Source organism: Ictidomys tridecemlineatus, chromosome 1 (genome assembly GCF_052094955.1).
Source record: "Ictidomys tridecemlineatus isolate mIctTri1 chromosome 1, mIctTri1.hap1, whole genome shotgun sequence".
Taxonomy (NCBI): Eukaryota; Metazoa; Chordata; class Mammalia; order Rodentia; family Sciuridae; genus Ictidomys; species Ictidomys tridecemlineatus.
Window position 1 is genome coordinate 156,744,531 of NC_135477.1, and position 23,072 is coordinate 156,767,602.

The window sequence follows — 23,072 nt, forward strand, 5'->3', positions numbered from 1 at the left end:
TTAAACCATAAGTCCATCTGAGAATTGTGGAGTGAATTGGAGGAATTTTTCTCTAAATGACAAGCTAATTTTTAAAGCACAGTTTCTTGAGTAATCTTTTGTATGTCCTGAAATGACTTAGGCTCTCACCTTACCTTACTTTAATTATTCAACTTCTATAACAGATTTATATCATGTACAGTAAGCCTGGTATTCCTCATTATCTCCCCCCAAATTCCAAGCTATTATTTCATATTTAATCATCAAGTTAACTTTAGAATGATTTTATTACATTTCAATATAATCTCTTGTAAATTTTAATTGAAATTGAATTAAATCTTTAGATCATTGATATCTCTAATTACTGATTCTTTTCAGCCATTCATTTGTTCTATTTTCTAATAGATTCTGTGAAATAATGCAAGCCTTCTTTTGTTTGCTTTATATATGAGTACCTTTGAAACCTTTTGACTCAGTCTAAATGTTTTTATTTGATTATTTGTATTATAGATGCATAACCATATCTTCTGATAGAAATGATTTTGTCTTGCTTACTCCAGTTCTAAACCTGTAGCTCTTTGTCTCCGTTTATGTATTGTCTACAACTACCGAACAATTGCAAAAGAAAGATAGAAAAGGCCATCATGTCTTTAATGGACCTTCCTCAAGTATGACAACACTGTTTATTATGTTGAATGTCCATATAGACAAAGTACTCTTCAGCATGTAAAGACAGTACACTTCTATTCTCAGGAGATGCTTAATTTTTTCAAAAGTGTTTTTTGGCATGCGTTAAAAAGATCTTCTTTCTTTCCCTCTAAACTATTGTAATCAATTATATGAATGTTTCCTAATATGGGAAAATCCTGTAAAACTGGAATGAAAATTCTTGATCATGATGTACTTCTTGAACTTGCTATATTTGCTAACATATCACTTATATTTTTTTTAGAATATAGCTATCATATATGTTCATAATGGACATATTTTCAAAGAAATTAGTTGTGAGTTTCAGTGGTTGTTGTCTTTGTCAGGTTATAGTATAAGATAATGCTCATTCAGGAAATGAAATCGCAAATGTTTCAAATGTTTTCATGGTTAGAAGTAATTTGAAAGCATCTTTAACAGATTGAAACACTCAACATAAAAAGACCTTGAGCCTTTTATTTTCTTTGTCACATAACTGAAAACTTTTCCAACTTTTTTGATCATTATTTAGTTTTACCTTGACAGTTTTCATAATTATTGGTATTGACTCTAGCTATAAGTTCTTAAAAATTTTTAACTTTTTTCTACATATTTAGTGAAATCCCATTCTGATTTGTACCTTATGAGGTTTTTTCTTTATTTTCTAAGTTTTGAAATCTTGGCTCATAGGTCTATTTTTCATCATTTTTACTCCTCTGCATATACAAACTTTAACATTAGTCCCCCAACATGATGTGATTTTCTGATGTCTCATTTAGTATTCTCCATTGTCTCTAAGTATTACTATTAAAAATTTTACAGTTTTTCCTATCCTTCCATATATTCTTCATTTTTCTTTTTACCTCACCCTATAGCCTCTTCCTTTCATCCATGTTGATTTGATTCTATTGAAGATGTCAAAGAATTTTCTGAATATTAAATCTGGATCCTGACATTGATAATTCTTAGACTTATACATCTGCTTGAATCTTCTTTTTTCACAGTAGTTTGATAGGACATATAAGGTGAGCCACATCTGCCCTTGGAGTTTGTCAAAAAGACTTGGTAAATGGATTGCGTTAGTTCCGAACTACCTGTGTCTGACAACCTGGTTGCAATCATTCCCACGGCTGGGGAGCAGTTCCATGTGAACATCTTCACATTAAATTCCTAAATACAGTAAGTCCACTTCTGATATATCACCTCCACTCTAAGATCACATCATTGTTACTACAATGGTTCTTAAATTTTGATGATGGTTGAGCCTCAGATTGATGACCTTGCCAGATTTCTGATTTTGCATTCCCAGCATGGTCCACGGTGATTTTGCTGGTCCAGGACCACACCTTGAGAACTATTGATCTATAAAATCACAGTCTGGATCTCTGGACCTCTGAATGAATGTAGGCGTAAAATACAATGATTTCTGCAACATATTTCCCTCTGGAACACTTTCCCTTCTGCTGTGCTTCACTTGTGGGGGCTTTAGAATAGGAAGCACCACCATAATCCCTCATTCTGCTTCCTACCCAGTTGTTGTAAGATGATGGAGTGTGGAGAGCAGTGGGAGGAGAGAAGATATTGACCCCCGCCTGTAGCTACATTTTACGTTGGTATTTATATACATTCAAACCCAGAGACATGGGCAAAGGGAGACCGTGAAGCGCCTTCCCACGATTTTCCAGGTTCTCTCTGTTTCATTTGGCTGGGAAGACATTCATATTTATCTGTGCAGCTATTTTTATGGTTAGTATAGCTTCTCTTTAAATGTTGGCACTTAGTTGTCTGCCCATCTGTTTTTAACATTCATAAATATTTCAGTTGATCTTTGGTGAAAGCCATGCCAGAGAATTGGCCAGGCACCATTTTGAACTAAGACATCGTCTTGAAGCAAAGCCTTTTTTTTTTTCAAAAACTTGACCAAAATAGAAAGCTCAGGGATCCTGAATTCTTAATTTTATATCCAGCCCATTTCTGACTCCATAACTCTAAGAGAGAACCCAAAGTCATCAACCTTGTGCTATCGAAGATTCCTGTAACTAAGAGCCACTGCCACTAACTTCATTTCTTATAACCTCTAAATACAACCTTTCATGAAAAGGGGGGAGTGATTTGCTATTGGGGGAATAGGCTTTCCTGTTATATAGGACATGACGATGACAATACGAGGGTCTCCTCTTGCATTTTTAGACCCCAATGTGACAGCAAACACTATCACCACTATCTCCACCACCTCTCTCACCACCGACTCTTCTAGAATGCCACCCTCTCTACCCAACCCTCCTAGGCACCACTGAGACTCAGCTGGGATCTACTGAGGAACTGGATGCAAAACAGCTTCCTAGGAGAACATCAGTTACCACACAGCATTTCAAGAACATGGATGCTTTAGGAGAAAAAAAGATGGGGGCAGGGAAATGATTTCAGGAACTGTTCACAGCCAGTTTATAAAGAAGGAGAGAGCATTCACACACAAGAGAGGAGTGTTCAGAAACTCGGAAAAGGACATTTCTCTAACGGTGACCATGCCTATTACGTGACATTCAAATACCACAAGTGCTATTCAGCTGCTTGTAAGTCACGATAGGTGAGCAAAAACACTTATCTCCTTTGTAGAAAGGGAAAAGGAGGTGGAGAATCCTTCACACAAAGATCCACTTTGACTTTAAAACACAGGGTAAGCAGTACTAGAAATCTATGTGGACAAAGCCCACCTATTAAGATTCCGAACAAACAGGGAGCCTCGATACTACAAAGCTCCTTTGTTAATATGTGGTTAGTTATGTCAAGGACACTAAACAAAGCTGCTTTTCATGTGTCAGTTTGAGCTCTCCCAGTTGATAACCACGGGGACTCCTGGGTCACAACCCCAAATGGGCAGCCATTGTGCAGAAGAAAACAGCAGATGGGCCCCAACACACATAGCACAACTAAGAATCCTTGTGAATCTGGGCCTTGAGCCACCTGGGCTGGGTCTAGGCAAAATTCAGAAGTAGATAAAGTTTTGCATTGGGGTCTGTTTGTTCTCCTCCATACACGTGACAGTCACCTGTTCCAGTGGCTTGGAGTTATACCTAGAGCCACCTCCTTCCCAGGCAAATCCCTGCCCCTGACTCCAGTGCCCCATGAAAGCCTTCCCTAAGGCTGCTGGTTTCTTCCAGCCTGATAACCTGCTCCATGCTGAGGCACTGATGGCTGCTGAGAGATTAATCAGTCTCTTTGCCAGATAACAGATGCATTTTGTTCCAGATAAAAGTAGCATTTTAACAGCTGCTTTCAATGCCTAATCCCCATTAGGCTGGGAGGTGAACTTTAGGGTGGTTGAGGAGGGACATCTCCTTGAGTCATGGCAGCTTCCATGAAGGAACAAGACGGATCTGCTTTCACCCCTATCACATTTCACCGAGGTTGGGACAGTGTCTCCACAGTCCTTGGCTTCACTAGTGATTTGCAAGTATGAATAAGAAATCTGCAGAAGAGAGACAGAAAATGAGGTCCCACCCAAGCCTGCCATAATCTGAGCTGTTCCATGACCTTCCCTAGAAAACCCTCTTGTCACAACCTGAAAGACAAAGTTAAATGCACTGCCAAAGTGAGGAACTGGCCCTGGACACTAGTGAATTTCACTCTCCTTCTCCTTACACAGCAGCCTCGGTCTGCCATCTTGAACCACCCATCCAAGCATTGACTTTGTTCCAGGAGCCAAAGGCCAAGTGTCTCCCCTTCCTCTGAAGACTACAGAGCACTCCAGGCAGCCTGCTGTGCGGGATGCAGAACCTTTGTCAGTGCAGGAGCACAATGAGCCTGTGAGTGAATGGATGTCCAGGCAGAGAATACGGAGGCCCCAACTCACCCTGCACAGTCAAGAGGGAAGCAAAAAAAGATTGGCCTCCGAGAGCCCCTCCCAGAAAGTCAGGAGGGCACCCAACACAATGTTGATCCCCTCAGCCAGCCCTGCTAAGAGCCCACGTCGACTGTTTTACCAGAGTGGAGTTCATTGTAGGGATTGCTATATTAAGGTGCTTTCAAATTCTATAGAGGAAAGGTGAAGGAAAGGGACCTGAATTTCCATTCAATAGGACATTAATGGAAGTAGGAGTGAAAGAGCATCTTCTGGAAGGAGTGGAAACCATACCAAGCAAGTCTTCAGAAATAACCCTTTCTCCATCCCCCCCCCACTCCCGCCCAGGGCCCGTTGCAAGCCCATTGTCACTTATTTGTTAGGACTGTCACAAAATACTTCTTGTTAACTGTGGTCCCTGCCCTGAGTTTGTCCAGACTCCACTCAGTCCTCCACAGCATTTCCTGAGCTCTTATTCTGGAAATAAACGTGCCCCTGCTTGTTGGGATCTGCTAGCTCCTCACCTGCAGAACAGGGGCTCAGTGTCTCCACGTGGCTCTAAAGCTGCTTCTCAAGCTGCATTGCCACACCACTCCCATCTGGTCCCAAGAGCTCCAATCTCTCTGAATAGATCAGGTTCTCTCTGAATAGATCAGGTTCATTGGAGCCAGTCATATTATTCCCACTCAGGATCCTAAGCCACTGAAATATTTCTTTTTGCCCTAAATACCCTTCTGTGCCTGTGTGGCCTGTGTGTCCCTCAGCCACACCACGCTGCCTCTAGGAAGTCTTCTTTCTGAGTGTCTGCTCCCCTGGGGTGCCGCTATTCCCCTTCATCCTAGTCTGCTGCAGATTGTGGTATGATATTCTGATCCTGTGTCTCCCCCACTCACCTCTGAAATAAGGAGGATGTCTCATGATCCAATTTAGAGTCTGGAATTAAACAGAGGTTCAGTACATGTTTAATGAAGGAGGAGCCCTGGGAAAAAGAAGTCTTCTTCATTCTTAGATTTCTGATTCCATCAGAGTAGCCGGCTGAAGTGATTCCTAAACACTGTTGACCCCACAAACCCCCTTCTCACACTGACACTCCCTCCTGCTGGTTTTCCTGCCTTTGGTCTCTTGTCTGTCTCCCCAGGGCGCTTCTCCTCACCTAGGATGCCACCTCTCCATACTTAGAATCATGGTTGGAACCTACCTTCATCCCTGCAGTCTCTTCCTTTGCCCTCAGGTCTGATGATCCCCTCTGCCTTATCCCACAAGATTAAGGGCATATGTCACACTACGCTTTTCTGTTGCTGGAGTTCTCAAGTTTTCGTTGTTGCTATGGATGTTTTTATTTTCCCTTGGGTGCATGTTCTGGGAACCTGATTGGAGCCCAGGATCCCTAGGAGCATAAACTACTGAATCCTCCCAAAACTTATCCCGTGCATTTCAATAGGTCAGATCATGCTTAAGGGGAAAAGGGGAGAACACAAAACCATCTGCTCCTCTTTAGTTTAGATTCAATTTGGGGATAATTACATGAATCATCAAAGGATACACTGCTGTGTTATACTTTTCTAGAGGATTTAATTACTTTTTGACAATTTGTAAGGCAGAGAGCTGCAAAGTAAGTAAAGTGCTAACTGGAGCCAGCCAAACTCAGAGCCATTCCCAAATGAAGATCAGAATCTTTGAAAAGATAACAGGACAACTTGAGACAAACGGGATGCCTTATTCCAGAGTTGTTTTTTAGACACAACTTTGCAGGAAATGAAATATTCTTAGAGCCCAAACTCCAGATACCATGTCCAAGGTGTTTAATGTAGCTTATAAGTTTCCTACTTCAGTTCTCTGGGGTGAAGTCAGCCTATTCCAGAAACCATTTGGGTCCTTTGCTTTCTTGGGTGCAATTCACTCTTAAGAGGTTGCCAAAATCTGGTAGGCATAAAGAAATAGACACTGTAACAGACAGCCTACTAACACCACCAAATCTAGCCCCTGCTGCCATCTCCCTGCCATTGGGAAGCCTATTGGAGAGAGAGAATTCCTGTCAGTAACTCCAGGCAGGACACTTTTTGCTTTGTGCTGAATCTCAAGGAGGCATGTATCCATGCGTCCATGATAGTTTATAATAGTCTTGTTACAGCATGTTACACTGTTACAGATAAGCACAGCTCCATTGCATTGTTAATACAGCCATCCATTGCCACCCACCTGCCAGGTACTTGCCAGGGACCATGCCTGAGCTGAGGACGGGGAATGGCATCCCTGACTCAAGGAGCTCGGGTCTTGCTGAGAAAACAGGCATTCTTGAGGCAATCACAACTACGATGAGTGACACAGAAGTAAGATAAAAGTTCCCATGGGCACAATAAGAGAGAGGGGTGGAGAGAGAGAGGGAGAGAGAGAGAGAGAGAGAGAGAGAGAGAGAGAGAGAGAGAGAGAGAGAGAGTAAACATAATTGGTCTGGGGAGAAAAACAGAAAGGTCACCTGGAGATGTGACTCTTACATTGAGGCCTAAGGATTACAAGAATGTAGTCAAAGAAGGGGGAAGAAACCGAGGGAATAGCAGTCAGAGGCCGGAGGCTGGAGAATGAAAGACAATAGAAAGAATGAGAGCATACGTGAAGCACAGTATGAAGAAAACATGGCTGAGATCAGGTAAGAAAGGTAAAAACATCATGCTTTAACCACATTCCAGGAACCAATCTAGGTGCTTTTCTTATCTCACCTGCTGGAACCCTCCTAATAACCTTAGATACCTTTATCAACCCCATGGGACTGAGGAAATTGGGTGCCCAGGGAGGTTACATCTCTTACCCGTGATCCCCTTGCACAGAGTGGCACCGCTGGGATTTAAGCCCATGCAGACAGAACACAGATGCATTAGCTTCTCTGCCCTCCTGGGGTGCAGGTTAAATCAAGCAAAGCTTTGTGGGATTTCATCCTCAGATGAATGAGAAGGAATCCAAGAGTCGTGAGCTAAGAAACGCCATCATCATTCTTGAACCTTAAAAAAGTTTCTCTGGCTGCTATCTGGAGAATGGACTGGAGAAGACAAGAATGATTAGAGGTACCCCTGAGAAAAATAGTTGTAGTTATTTGAAGGAGAGAGGATGATCGCTTGGGACCAGGCAGAAGCAGTGGAGGTAGAGGAAAGTAAATGGACCCAAAAGATGTTCAGGTATTCGGTGTGAAAATGTCAGGCTTGACTGGTTGACAAGATGTAACCAGAAGGCAGACCAGACCACTTGGCTAGATGTTTTCATATGCTTTAAATTTAATACTGGCAACAATTATAGGTAATGATCTAATTTCAAGGTCAGAGAGCTCTAAATGGTAAAGACAGGGTTTGAACTCAGAATTTGAAGCACTTATTTATATGCTTATCTTTCTTATTCTTCAAAGTCTAGGCCAATAACTTGATCATGCTGTATTTCCAGCCCACGAAACCCATGCTGGGCACGTGGCTGGGACTCTGTAAATTGTTCATTAATGTGCAGGAGGAAAGGAGTGCATGGGCTCCAGCTCTGCCCTGACATATCGTCTCTTACGAAATCATCACACAGTGGGCAGATTCCCTGTCCTCATCAGGGCCATCAGTATCTTTCAGGCCTAGTGAACAGAGAGGCCCAGATGGCGACACCTGCCCACTGGCCCTCTCTCACCTAACCATCTGGAGTCTTATGTCTGTACTTCCCGGCCCCTTCAGTCTTTTAAGTTGAAAAAAAAAATTAATCCAAATTAAGCTGGGCAGCTCAGATATTTAAGTTCCTCCAAAGTCTTAATAAATTTTACAAATATTTAACAAGCAAATTAATTTATGTAAAGATCTGTACATATTTGATAAACTTGAACCAATTTAATAAGTCCTTTTCTGTTTTAATAAATTCTGGATTAAGGTTAGACTTCCTACAAAGAGTAAATAAATAAGGAAAATATTTGTTATGTGTGTGTATGTATTGTACCTGCCTTTCAAAGATCAAGAAAAGATTATCTTTGCTGTAAAGACTTGAAACCTCCTGTGTTGTATGCATGTTTGTTGGGAGAGAAGAAGGCAGGTGAACTAGCACATGCTCAGACTGTCAAGCTGGGGAGGACTTCACAGACGAGAGGGTGTGCCAGGAAGATCACCTGAAGCTCAGACCACACAAAACTTCTAGAGTACGCACACGGGTGAGAGCAGGGTGAGAACAAGAAGGTCCAGAGTACCCACATTTTTTTTTCTTTTTTTAACTGAGGGTTGAAGTCTGGGGCATTCTACCACTGAGCTACATTCCCAGCCCTTTTATTTTGTTTTGTTTTGTTAATTTTGAGACAAGGTCTCACTGAGTTATCAAGGCTGGTCTCAAACTTGGGATCCTTCTGCCTCAGCCCCCTGAGTTTCTGGGATATGTCATTGTGCCTGGTTCCCAACATTCTCTTTTTATGAAGAGCAAAAGCCTCTGCTAATCTTTTTTTTTTTTTACACTGCTTCCTACATTATCTGAGCCATAAAATCTGCTCACAAATCTCCTCACGTGTTAGCTAGGACATCTATTCTTGCATGAAAACTTCTTTAGTCTCTTATCCACCTCTAGGAAGAGTTGGCTATGGCCATAAATACTCAAGCACCCCTTGAGTATCTACAGGATAGTACTTCTCCGATTGTCTTGTAAGTCCGTGGCATGCAAGTCTGTTGCCCTTATTGCACGGTCAGTTCCTTCATGGTGTGATCAGCAGCAGCCTGCCTTCTTTTACTGAATATCTATTGAGGAACAAACACTATCTGTTAGGTGATAGGTGATACATCATATAATGATGATGCAATGGAGAAAAGGTAATAAACATCAGTTCTTGCTTTCATGAGGTTTACCATCTAGCTGGGTATAGTAGACATTGTCAGTGTTTGCATTAGTCAGCTTTCTGTTACTGTAACAAAAAGCCTGAGGTAATTGACTTAAAAGGGTTTATTTGGGGTTCATAGTTTTGGTGATTTGCGTCCATGGTTCTTTAACTCTATTACTTGTGGATCTGCAGCAACATGGTACTTCACGGAGGAAACACATGGCAGAGGAACCCTATTTATTTTATGGCGACTGGGAAGTGAAAGACAGAAAGGAAGACATCAGTTTCTCACAATCCCCTTGAAGGAATCTCACTATGACCTAAGGCCTTCCATTAGGCCCCACTTCTTAAAGGTTCTTCCACCTTCCGAGAGCACCAAGCTGACAACATTCTCTTAATGGAACTTTCTCATATTTCCCATATCACTTTCTCCATTTTCTTTACTTCTGCTGATTCAATTTCTGGTGGTCTTCTTCCCTGCTTTCAGATAGTCCCCTTCCCACTGTGTCTTCACATGCCCTTTCCTGAGTACATAGTGAATGAGTTCTTATAATTATGGATACTAATCTTATAAGATTAGGGACAACCCTTATGACTTCATTTAACATTAATTATCTTCTCAAGGTCCCATCTTTGGAGACAGTTGCATTGGGTGTTAGGGTTTCGACATAACCCTTTTGAAGAGGCACAAACATTCAGACCACAAGAGGGGATATCTTAGTCTGTCTTCTCCTGCTATAATTAGATAAAACAGGTAATTTATAAAGAAAATGAATTTATTTCTTCAAGTTCCAGAAGTCTGGACTCACTTTCCCACTTTCTACTACCATTGCCTGGGCCCATATCCCAACAAAACACTATTTGCAACTATTTGAATCCTTTCTTCAGAGTTTGCTTCTGAGGAAACCTAAACCAAGACACTGGAGGATACACAGTTGAATGAGGAAGTCTGTGACCTCTACCTGCTGGCCTTCCTACCCTATGCAGTCCTCATCCCTTTAATGTGTGATTTACTGACTTGTTTCTGGTAAACCAAATATGGCATATGTGATGGCATCTCACATCTGAAATCAGGCTGTTCAAAGTTGGTGGCTTCCATCTGGGTGCTCTGTCACTTTCTGGGGAAAGCCAATCACCATGCTGTGATGCAATTCCTGGGAGAGTTCCACAGGGGAAGGAACTGAGGCTGGCCAGCTCCACATGAATGAGCTTGGGAACAGATCTGAGTCTTGCAGGCAGTCCAGTGAGTGAGTGGGGAAGGGCATCCTTCTCCAGTCAAGCCTTGAGGTGTCTGTGGCCCCAACACCTTGTGAAAGGTGTTGAGCTAGAACTACCCAAGGAAGCAGCACCTAGATTCCTGACCCACCGGAGATAATAAATGTTTGTTGTGTTCACCTGCTAAATCTGGGGTCATCTGCAATAGTAGAACACTACTACAAGGGATGTGAAGGAACTCTAGGAAGAAGACAATGGGATTATTTCATGGCCTGTTTTCCTTTACCCCAAGTTCAATCCCAGCACTGGAAAAAAAATAAATGTGGCCTAGAGTAGGGAGGAAAGCCTTCCACCACCCTATTCCACTTACAACTTGAGGACTTTTCTTCCAGGTCAGCTTTTTAAAACCTCTGCCCACACCCTCAGAAAAGCCCTAGATTCTTCCTAGGCAAACAATTGCAGAATAAAAGACTGTTCGATGCAAAATGAAAGTTCCCAAAGCTACCCTCCTTTCCTATGGGACTTCATTTGGAACGAATAACACATAGCTGCCTGCTCACTTGCCAGGAGTTCATGCTAGGAGCTGTGTCCATTGTGAATACAACTGCTTCCGAGACACTGATAGGGGCACAAGTTGGCAAAACTGCCCTTTGTTGCCAGTCCTCTCTGGGCCTGATATTTTTCCAAAAACTTCTACCTTCGTCAAAATTATTTGAAAGCCACAAACTAGCAAAGCTTACTCAAGAAGAAATGGAACTCTTGTGCATTGCTTAGAGCAATGCAAAATTTTAAACTACTTTGAAGCATTTGGAAGCTTCTTGTCAAATTAAATATATACTTACTATATTACCCATCAGTCCCAAAACTTTGTACATGCATTGACTTGTACATGAATTTTCATGGCATTTTTATTCATTATGTTCAAAACCTTGGTGGGAGAGATGTCCCCAGTTGGTAAACAGATAGAAATTTGTTTATTCATTAAAAAGAATAGCATAAATATTTAAAAAGCAGTACAACAACATGCATGAATCTCAAAAGCATTGTGTTAAATGAGAGATGTCAGGCACAAAGAGTAAGGAATGACTCCATTTATATGCAATTCTAGAAAAGGTAAAACTACAGTGACAGAAAACAGATGGATTATTGCCAAGAAAGTATTAACTACAAACTGGCAAAAGAGTACTTATTTGGGTTATGGAAATATTCTACATGATCACTGTAGTGAGAGTTATACAACTGCATACAATTTGTCAAATGTTATTGCATTGCACAGTGAGAAGTGGTGAATTTTATCATATGCCTCAATGAAACGGTTTTTTTTTTTAATAACAATTTTCTCTTTTAAAAGATTTGGAACGATGTGAGGATAATACAAGTCCATATTCTTTGATTACAAAATAATAATTCAGTGGAACAAGTGAACTGCTGAAGAAATAATAGTGAAACTTGATCTGTGATGTAGAAGATTCTTTTAAGAAATTCTCCCAAAATAAAGAACCTAAAGACAAAAATACTAGTACTTGAGAAAGAAATGACAGAAATCATGGGAGATGGAGCCAAGAAAATCGATATCAGTATGAAAAGATGTTCAGAAGAAAAGAGTGGAGGGTGAGAGAAAACTAATAATCAAAAAACTAATAGATGAAAAGTTTCCACATTGGAGAAAGACCTAATCCTTCACATTGAAATTATTTGCCAAGTATCAGAGGGAGTAGGGAAATGATCCATAGTTTAAAATGTGTGAAACCCTAAGAATTAAAGAACATATATTATTTGATTTCCAGATAATTTAATTTTCATTTTAAAAAAATTCAGCTGGGTGCAGTGGCTCACACATGTAATCCCAGTAGCTGTGGAGGCTGAGGCAGGGGGATTATGAGTTCAAAGACAGCTGCAGCAATTTAACAAGGCTCTAAGCAATTTAGCAAGATCCTGTCTCCAAATAAAATATAAAAAAAGGGCTGGGGATGTGGCTCAGTGGTTGACCACCTCTAGTTCTATCCTCAGTACTAATCAACAAACAAACAAACCCAGACTATCATTAAATCCTCACTAACAACACTAAGAAGGAAAAGGAAAAAAAATACATTTATATGTAATTCTTAAATCAAAAGTCTGCCACGGAATTCTATGTTCACTATAGCAAACATTTCTGTGTGGGTACTGTATTAGGCTGCTTTCTGTCACTGTGACAAACTGCCTGAGATAAATGACTTAAAGGAGGAAAGATTTATTTTCAATTCATGGACACTTGGCCCTGTTGCTTTGGGCCTAAACATCATTGCCAAGCTTCACACCTCATGGCTGCCAGGAAGCAGAAAGAGAAAGAAAGGGGGTGAAAGGAGCTGGGCACAAAGTATACTCTTCTAGGGTATGCTCCCAATAACCTATTCCCTCCAACTATGCTCCATTTCCTAAAGCTTCCACCCCTTCCCACTAGCCCATTAAGCTATGAAACTATAAATGGATTAATCCATTCATGAAGTCAGATCCCTTATGATTCAGTCACCTTTCAAAGACCCCAATTCTGAGCACTGCTATGTTGGAGACTCAGCATTCAACACATGAACTTTGGAAGGATATTTTAAGATCCAAACCATAACGGGTACAAAGAAAATTCTTGACATAAACATTCAGAAGTCCACCATTATATTTCTTTCTTAAAACAAAAACAAAAACAAAAACAAAAACTGGCAAATGGAATGTACATTCAAATGAAGACTTCATGACAGAAGAAGACCTGTGCACAAATTAATTGTGATCAATGAAACCAGGAATAACTACTCCTAAACGAGTGTTGGTGATGTGGCCATGAAAAAAAGAGGAGGTGACATTTAAAAAATAATAGGTATCAATTTGGGAATAAGAAGTCAAATATTTTATGATAATCCAAAGAGATAAATGGAAGTGTGGTTATCTAAGAGGATCATTTAAATTCATGAAACTAGTGATGAAACATGTATTTTTAAAAAAATGTTTATTAAAATTGTAACGATTCTCACTGGTAGAATACAATCAAGATGTTAGAATTCCAAATGGCTTCACACAAGGGAGGAGAGGAGAAAACAACAAAGAGGCATCATTCCAGCAAAGCTAGGGAAAGGGAAAGAAGGATGTGAGAAAGCACAGGATAAACAGCCCGGGAACAATAAAGGGCAGGAGCAAAGCCAAACGCATAACACTTATCCCCAAAGCACCGAGCTGAGTGGGTTAAACTCCCTTATCTGAAGACAAAGGTTCTCAAGTGGGATGGAGAAACATAAAAAAAACCAAAACAAAATTCACTTGAAAATGAAAAGACACCAGAATCACAAGAAAGAAATGTGATTTTTACAGGTAAAAGTTTTTGCTCCACTACAAACACAAAATAAAATAGGTTTAATTATGTTTATAAGGCTGAGTTACCCCCAAAATCAAATCACCATTTCCATGTGCCAAAATTGAAATCAAAATCGCTGCAAAGTTGGAGAGTGAAACAGAAAACTTGATACTTTATCAATTCAAGAAAAGCATTAGAGAGAGAGAGAGAGAGAGAGAGAGAGAGAGAGAGAGAGAGAGAAAGAGAGAGAGAGAGAGAGAGAAGAAAAAAATGGTAAACAGGGGTGGGAAAGGGAGGGAAAAGGAGAGGGCAGGGGATTAGCAAGGATGGTGGAATATGATGGACATCATTATCCAAAGTACATGTAGGAAGACACGAATTGGTGTGAATATACTTTACATATGAAAGAGATATGAAAAGTTGTGCTGTGTATGTGTAATAAGAATTGTAATGCATTCCACTGTCATTTATTTTTTAAAAAATCAATTAAAAATGGTGAACAGAAAAATTAAAAAGATGGTAAATATAATCCATAATTTATTTGTAATCATAGCAGATTTAAATAGATTGAATGAGTCTGTTAAAGATAGAAGCCTCAAAATGATTTTTTAAATTAGTAACAAAAAAATTCCTTTTGTTATTCTGTTTAAAATATCTAAACCAAAATAACATGTTTGAAAAAAAAAACAGGAGATGGCCAAGTGTGGTGGCACATACCTGTAATCCCAGAGACTCAGGAGGCTAAGGCAGGAGGATTGCAAGTTCAAGGCAAGCCTTAGCAACTTAGTGAGGCCCTAAGCAACCTAGCAGGGTCCTGAGGATGTGACTCAGTGGGGAAGCACCCCTGGGTTCAATGCTGGTCTCAAAAAAAAATTTTTTTTTTTAAATGAGATAAAGGAAGACACACTAGACAAACAGTAACCAAATAAAGCTGATTTGGTGTGAGCATCACCAGGTGACATTGGACTTCAGGTGAAAAACCCTCATAGAACTAATGAGAAACACCAGCACATTGAAACAATAACCTAGAAATTAGGTTTACCATCAGGATTCCTGAATAAAGGGTGAAATTCTAAAATTGCTTCTGGTCCACCTTTTTTTTCAAGACTTTATTTTTGAGAACAACCCTTTGTTTTCGCAGGCGATGCCTAGCTTACATTGCTGCACCGACGGAAAGCTCAATATAAATATCTCAGTATGATTCAAAGACCCGCATTTTTTTGTTGTTTTTGATATTTTATTTTATTTTTTAACACATGTATTTGGTATTTTTATTTATTTATTTTTATTGATTTTATTTTTTAAAATACACAACAACAGTAGAATGCATTATAATCCTTATTACATATATAGAGCGAAATTTTTTGTATCTCTGTATATAAAGTATGTTCACACCAATTTATGCCATTATACATGTATTTTTTTGCATTGCAATTCTTAATACACATATCTCTGTTTGTATATGAGGTATGTTGACACCCAATTCAAGTCTTCATACATGTACTTCATTTCTATCTACATTTTCTCTTCTTTTCATGGAACATTTACCATTGACTCTATTCTAGCTATTGTTTTCAAAGGACTGACATCATGTAGCCCAGTTTTACTTAATCTTCAAGGAAAGAAAATTTTATTCAATGTGTTTAAAGAAAAATAAAATTAGAGCAAGACTTTCCTATTTGTTGTATTATATGAGACTAATGTAGCCTTGATGATGCAAATAGAAAATTACAAGACAAAAAATTAAAGCAGACCTATTTCATGAATGAATAAAGAGAAAAAAACAAACAAAATTTAGTAAGTTGAATCCAGCAGTATATTAAAATATGTCATTTTCAAAAAAAGAATTTTATTCCAGAGATGCAAGGATGGTTTAGCATCAAACCCTTCTTAAAAAAAAAAAAAAAGAAAAAGAAACTGCCTATATTAACAGCTTGAAGGTAAAAAATGCATATGACTAACTCAACACATATAGAATTTGAATAGAATTTAGCACTATACACAAAAGGCTATTAGCTAGCTAGAAATCAAAAAGAATTTCCTTAATGTGACTAAACATATCTTTCAAAAAAACTACTTGTTACATGATATTGAGTAGTAGGAGATGGAGTTAAGAGATGTCTTTTTTTCTGATTTTAAGGGAAATGCACTTAAAATTTTTACTATGAAGTTTACCCTTATATATGATATGTGCTATAATTTTTGGTCAGTCAGTACCCTTTATCAGATCAAGGAAATCACCCCCTTCCTCATTTATAAGAGTTTTTATTCTGATATTAAATTTTAGCCAAAGCAACAGGACAAGAATAAAACAAAATTATCATTATCTGCAAATAAACTACTAGAATTAATAAGAAATACACCAAGATTTCTAGGCATTTGATAAGCACATAAAAATGAAAAGCATTTAAACATAGGCATAATCAATTGGAAAATGTAATAGGAACCAAAATAAAATCCATACTATAAAAATGCAAAGTATCTTAACAAAATATCACTACCAAAGTGAATCTAACAAACTATATGTAAAACTTTATGAGGAAAATGCATTAAATGTTACTAAAGATCATAAAAAGAAATTCTGAATAAATAGCAAGATAAAAATGATTATAAATATAAAAACTCAATACAATAAAATGTTTCTCTATAAATTATTCTATAAATTCAATGTAATTCCAATCAAAATACCAAGAGGATGTTTCTAGGGTATTTTAGCACTATTCTGAAATGTATGAAGAATAGTAAAAGTAGACAAATATCCAAGATAATTCAGAAAAGGAAAAATGAGCAAGAGGATTTGCTTTATGAAAAATAAAAAATTTTTATAAAGTTATAAATAAGGGGGACCAGAGTGGCATAGAGATAGACAAGCAATCAGTGGAACAAATTTGAAACACCAGAAACAGACATGATAAAATACAGGGAAAAAAACCAGCAGCACTTCAAACATCTCACATCATTTGTGTAAATTGGCATAACCATAGTGAAAAGAAATTTGGCAATATTCTAGGACAGCTAAAAAATAAACATGCACATCCCATAACACAGAAACTCTACTTCTAGTCTCACATACTAGAGAACCTCTCACAAACAAATGAGACATTGAAGATTTGTTCATAAAAAAAAAGTTAGAAATATTGAAATGTGCAATCCAGAGAAGGAATATCAAAATGTGAAATATTCGTGTTAAAGAATACTCCACATCAGTTAAAATAAATGAGTAAATCCATACTTATTAACATGGACAGATCTCTGAAAAACCTAGATAGACTGTAAGAAAAGGCCTTGAAATGTAGTGTATGGTATGAGATTTTTTAAGTCATTATTAAAAGCACAAATTTATTACATACTCTTTACAAAGGCATTCAGTAAATACATAAAAATCTGCTCTGTACAGACCCCTAATTCATGATAATTATTCCTTCTGAGGAGGGAAAGCATTGGACCAAAAAGGGAAATAGAGGAGATTTAAATTTTATATTTGATGTCTTATCTCTTTAAAAACAAATCCACCACAGTCCAGGAGAAAATATTTACAAAGAACGTATCTGATATAGGTGTCTTATCCAAAATATACAAAGAGCTCTTAAAAGTTAACAATAAGAAAACAACTCAATGTAAAAAGGGCAAAAGAGCTGAACCCCTCATCAAAGAAAGTACACAGATGGTAAATAAGCATATGAAAAGATGTTCAGCATCATGCATCATTAGGGATTTGCAAATTAAAACAATGAGATACCGCTGCACACCTATGTTGCCAAAATCCAAAGCACTGAGAACACCAAATGCTGCCAAAATGTGAAGCAACAGGAACTATCATTCATTGCTGATGGGAATGCAAAATGGTACAGCCACTTTGGAAGACAGTTGGCAATTTCTTTAAAAACTAAACATATTCTTACTATAGGATCCAGTAAGTGTGATTTTAGTTGCTTCCAAATACGGGCAACTGTAAGTAATTTGTTATAAATATTCATGGAATATTACCAAGCTCTGTTTTAGTCAGCTTTTTCACTGCTGTGACTAAAAGGATCTGACCACAACACTTTTAGGGAAGGAAAAGTTTATTGGGGGCTCACCATTTCAGAGGCTCAATCCATAGACAGCAGACTGTATTCCTCTGGGACTCAGGGTAAGGCGGGACATCGTGGTGGAAGAGTGTGGCAGAAGGAAGCAGCTCACAGGATGATCAGAAAGCAGAGAGAAAGAGAGGTCTCCACTCAACAGATACAAATATATACTCCAAAGCCATGCCCCCAATACCCACCTCCTCCAGACACACCCCACCACTTCAGTTACCACTCAGTTAATCCCTATCTGGGGATTAATTCACGATGGGGTTAAAATTCTCACAACCCATTTCTCCTCTGAACCTTCTTGCATAGTCTCACACGTGAGCTTTTAGGGGACACCTCACATCCAAACGATAACAAGCCCTAAAGAGGAATTTGCTGTCCAACCATGAACAAGCAACAGATGCATATTACTAAGTGAAAGAAGACAATCAGAAAAGGCTAAATATTGTATGATTCCAAGTATATGCCATTATGAAGAAAGCAAAACTAGGGAGATAGTAAAAAAATCAGTGGTTTCCAGGAATCAGGGTTAAGAGAGGGATGAATTGGCAGAACCCAAGAGATTTTTAGGGCAGTGAAACTACCCTGTATGATACTGTAATTGTGGATTCATATCATCACACATTTGTGCAAACCTATAGAATGTACAACACCAAGAGTAAATCCTAACAGAAATTAGGGACTTTAATTAAGAATATGTCAATGTTCGCCCACTGATTGTGACAAATGTACCCCACTGGTGTGGAATGTGAATGACAGGGGAGACTCTAGGGGGAGGGGAAGAGGGATATGGGAAATCTCTGGATTTTTCCACTTTCCACTCTTTTGCTGTGAACCTGAAACATCTCTAAAAATAAAATATATTTCACTTTAAAAATCTGAATTACATATGAAAAATGTTAGGCATTTGTTCATTTTGGCTGGTGGTTTTCTTTTTGTTGACTTTTAATTTTCAAATAAAATATTTCAAAAAAATTGATCAGAAATATCAACAACTGTAAATTTAGAAAAAAATAATGATTGATATTTAATAGTCGTAAGAGGCAAAATTCACAAGGATATAACCATCACAGACATTTATACTTCTAAAAGTTTAGGAATTTATGAAGTAAAATCTATTAAAAGCATAAAGAAACACTGAGAAAACCACATCAATAGTGGGAAATATTAACTTTCATTTTAAAAAATCAATAGATAAAAAATAAAGACGTAACAGATTTGAAGATCATCATAAAACAAATTTAATAGAGTTTGAACTTCATAATAGAAAACAGAATACTTATATTTTTCAAATATCCTTGGAACACTTTTTAAAATTGATTATATATTACACTGCAAATAAAACTCAAAATAACTTAAAGATAACAATAGAGCTGACCAGTGTCTTTTCCCTTATTAGATCACAGTAGGAACAGGACAGGCAGCCAAAGAAAGTACCCCCTTACCAAGCTCAGCCCAACACTGGGATCTTAATTCAGGATCAAAGTCTCTCCACTCTCCTATGGTAACAGAGATGCCAGAGTAACTGTGTTCCTCTTCGGATATAATCTTTCCTCAGAAGAAATAAAAAATAGAGTTCAGTGGAGGAAAGCCATAGTCTAAATTTTTTCTGACCTAATTTGTTAACCCTCTCTTTCACCCAAGCCTGAACCCTACCTTTTAGGACAACGGATTCTCTGGTAGAACCTTGACTGGTTAAATTTCCCTTTAAATTAGTTGGACTTGGTGGAATGAAAGAAACAAACAAGGAAAGAACACAAGAGGTGATTTAAGAGAGAGAAGGGTGAGGTATTGGTGAATCTCAAATGCCCAAGGGAAGCCCTAGGTGCAAAGCACATTCCTCAGGCTTCCCAAATGAAATTTCTCTCTGGCTGATTTAACACATGTCAGCTGGGCTTGCTCTCCATGACAAGCAGTCCGTGTTCGGATTTCAATGGCCATGTGTAAAACGGCAGCATGGACGTGGTCTGCACCCTCCCCATAAACCTGAGTCAGAGATAAATGGAAAGATTTATAAAGGGGAGGTGCAAATCTTCAGCTACATTGGTTTAAAGATGGTGAAATAAATGAGTTAAATTGTTCACTCAGGGTGTTTCATGAAGCAGATCTAATGTGCAGTTTTGTGATCTGATGTGACTTTAACTTCTCAGTAAATCAAAAAAGCTTAACAAATATTAAGATGGCAAAGATTACCTGTGTGGGACAGATTTGGATCTTTCATTCATTATCGTTTAAGAAACCAAGGGCTCCAGAAGAAAGCAGCCAGCCAGCATGTCCTGTGACCAAGAGAAAGCACAGAGCAGGTAGAAAAGGCCAAGCCACCACCAAGAGCCTCCCAGTGACACTGGTCTCTCCAGTCCTCCAGGAAGGATGCCTGAGATTTATGACCAGGGAAGTTCCAGAAAGTCAAGTTGGCCCTTTGCTGGGTGTTTCCCAAGGGCATCTGTTTCAGCTCCTGACACCCCCTCAAAACAGACCAGTTCATTGAGGTTGTCAAATACAAGGTATGGTGACCCTCTTTGGGGCAATGATGTGGGTGTTACACTGGGCCCTCCCAAATCAACTGGGAAAACACCATGTGGGAGAAGTTTCCCCAAGTATGCAGTTTTATAAAAATTGGTTTAGAAGCAGGGTGCCATGGTGCATGCTTGTAATCCCAGCAACTCAGGAGGCTGAGTCAGGAGGATCTCAAGTTCAAAACTAGCCTCAGCAACTTAGCAAGGCCCTGTCTCAGAATAAAAATAAACAAACAAACAAACAAACAAATACATAAATAAATAAATAAATAAATAAATAAATAAGGCTGGGGCTGGGATTGTGGCTCAGTGGTAGAGCGCTTGCCTAACACATTCGAGGCCCTAGGTTCGATCCTCAGCACCATAAAAATAAATAAATAAAGATATAAAATAAATAAATAGGGCTAGAGATGTGGTTCAGTAGTTAAACACCCTTGGGTTCCATACCAAAACAATCAAATAAGTAAAAAATAAAAATAAATTGACTTAGAAGACCCCAAATTATCAAGCTTTTTCATCTGAAGAGGGTAAACCACTAGGAAGACAAAAGCCAGAGGCTCCACCCTTTTAATCTTACATATACCAAAACAATCCTGGAGGTTAGAGGTGGTCATTTGCCCATGGAATAACTGGAACCTCCAAATCTGAGAGTTGGAAAGACTTAGCAGTCATCTAGTCCTGGAGACTCAAGTAGTGACTGGTGGAACCTGGACTATTCTGGCCTTGTGGGCCTCAGAGACCATCAAAGCAATTGAGGAAAAAAAAACAAGCAGAGATGAGGTTCCGGGTTTCCTTGCTTATTCTTGCAAAACAGCTCTACCAGAACATTATTTTACCTATTGTAATTACACATTGGTTTTGTGGAGAAAGAATGTCTGTCTCTGCTTACTTTACAGATGACGAAAGTGAGGTCTAGGAGAGAACAGCAGGGCACAGTACATAACCCAGCTACAGGAGTTTCAATGCTATAGGAAGAAAGAAGACCCAATGGCCAGGGGGTCCCAAGGTCCCCTCAGTAAATATACCTTTACAAGGGGAGATGAGAAAAGTCTGGGCCTCCAAGGTGAATGGATGACTAAACTTGAAAAATGGTACCAAACTTGGGTGAAATGGGAGCCATGGCAGAAAAGTTTTCCAAGTCAAAGGCACCACACATTTGCCTCTCAGGTCTCTATTGTGCAGGGTCATGGGTTCATCTGGGATGATGTGGATCTGTGCTTCCCCCAGGGCCCATTTAATAAAATGTCCAGGCAGAGACCTCTCTCCCTGCCATTCCCCTTGTCTGCACAAAGACTTAATGCTGAGAACACTCCCAATTGCTCCTCTTTAGTTTCTGGGAGGCCATGACAGGAGACATTCTTGGTAACAAGGCTTAGAGGTCTCAGTGTTTCTCAGAGCCCCGGAAAACACTTTCTCATGTATCCAGCGTTTTGCCTTGCCTGTGTTAAAGAGAGAGAATGCAGAAAAAAATGAGTTATGGAGGTTTATATTGAACTTTGTCCTGATAGATAACCAAAATGACTGGCTTGTTTTTTATTTTAATTTTGAATTTTTAAAGGTATTAGTCTCCATTATGACTTGCCTGGGAGTCCATAATAGCCTCATTTTATTAGATCCAAATTTCCTATTTAGACAAAAGAGCCTAAGAGCCTCTTCAGAACAAGTAAATAACATGCATTTTTCAAAGTAATTTGCAGACACAAACACATATGCACGCTGCTCAGATTACCAATAGGACAAAATCACCCAGAAGAAGATGATAGTGTTTTATAATTTTAAAACTAAATGTTTTTGCACCCAAACAGAAATACCTACTGTGTCCTGGAAAGGTCCCTTGGTGTGCTGAATAAATTGCACCTTATTTTTATTTCCTCCTGTACACGGTTTCTGATGGCTTTGAAAAGGCAGCTGGGAGAACACCATCTTCAAACCTGTACACCACTTTCAAGAATAGATTTCCCTGTCTCTCTCCCACTTCCACAATCAGCCAGATGAAATAGCCTCATGCCCATTCTCAGACATCACTTTTGCAAAGGAATTAGAGCACCAGCTTACCACAAGCTTCAGGTCCCTTCTGCTGGCTGTCTCCAGGCTCAGCTCAGTTGGGGACTGGGATCTGGGCCAAGAAGAGCCCAGCTAACCACTGACATCCACTCAGCACCAACAGGCAGACCAATAGGAGTAGTAGATTTGTCTACCCTAAGCCCAGTAACAGTAGGGCTAAAATTAGTCATCCAGAGGCCTGAGGACAGACTATTGGAAGCAAAAATGGAGGCTGGGAGAGGGAGGGGAAAGACCAACTATGGAGAAGCAGCCTGGGCATCTCCTAACTCCTTCTAGAGGAGGGAGTGGAAAGTACTGGATTCTTCGATAGGGGCTGCATGGCAGCTGCCTCTGACCCTCAGGACAGACTCAGGGTCAGTGGCTCTCTGCTGTCCACTCAGGCAGAGTCACCTCCCCATTAAAAAACCCTTTCCACTCCTATCTGTTAAATCCTATCAGTTTAATTCTTCAAACTTATAGAAACTTCTTTAAATTAATTTGGGAAGATTGAAGTTGTTTAATCATAGTCTAAACCAGTTAAAAATGGAGCTGATGATGCAAGTCCAAGTGGCACATAGAA

The 23,072-nt window shown here is 39.1% G+C and overlaps 1 protein-coding gene and 1 long non-coding RNA gene across 2 annotated transcripts in view; both read right to left on the bottom strand.

The window, feature by feature from the left end:
- The window catches only part of LOC144367169 (transient receptor potential cation channel subfamily M member 8-like), a 465,203-nt gene that overhangs the window by 290,964 nt on the left and 151,167 nt on the right, over positions 1–23,072 (bottom strand).
- On the bottom strand, positions 19,184–21,714 carry LOC144366569 (uncharacterized). Its single transcript, XR_013425632.1, has 3 exons — positions 21,475–21,714; positions 20,127–20,209; positions 19,184–19,481 (listed from the first exon to the last, which is right to left on the bottom strand). It is a non-coding gene; the product is annotated as an uncharacterized LOC144366569 (long non-coding RNA).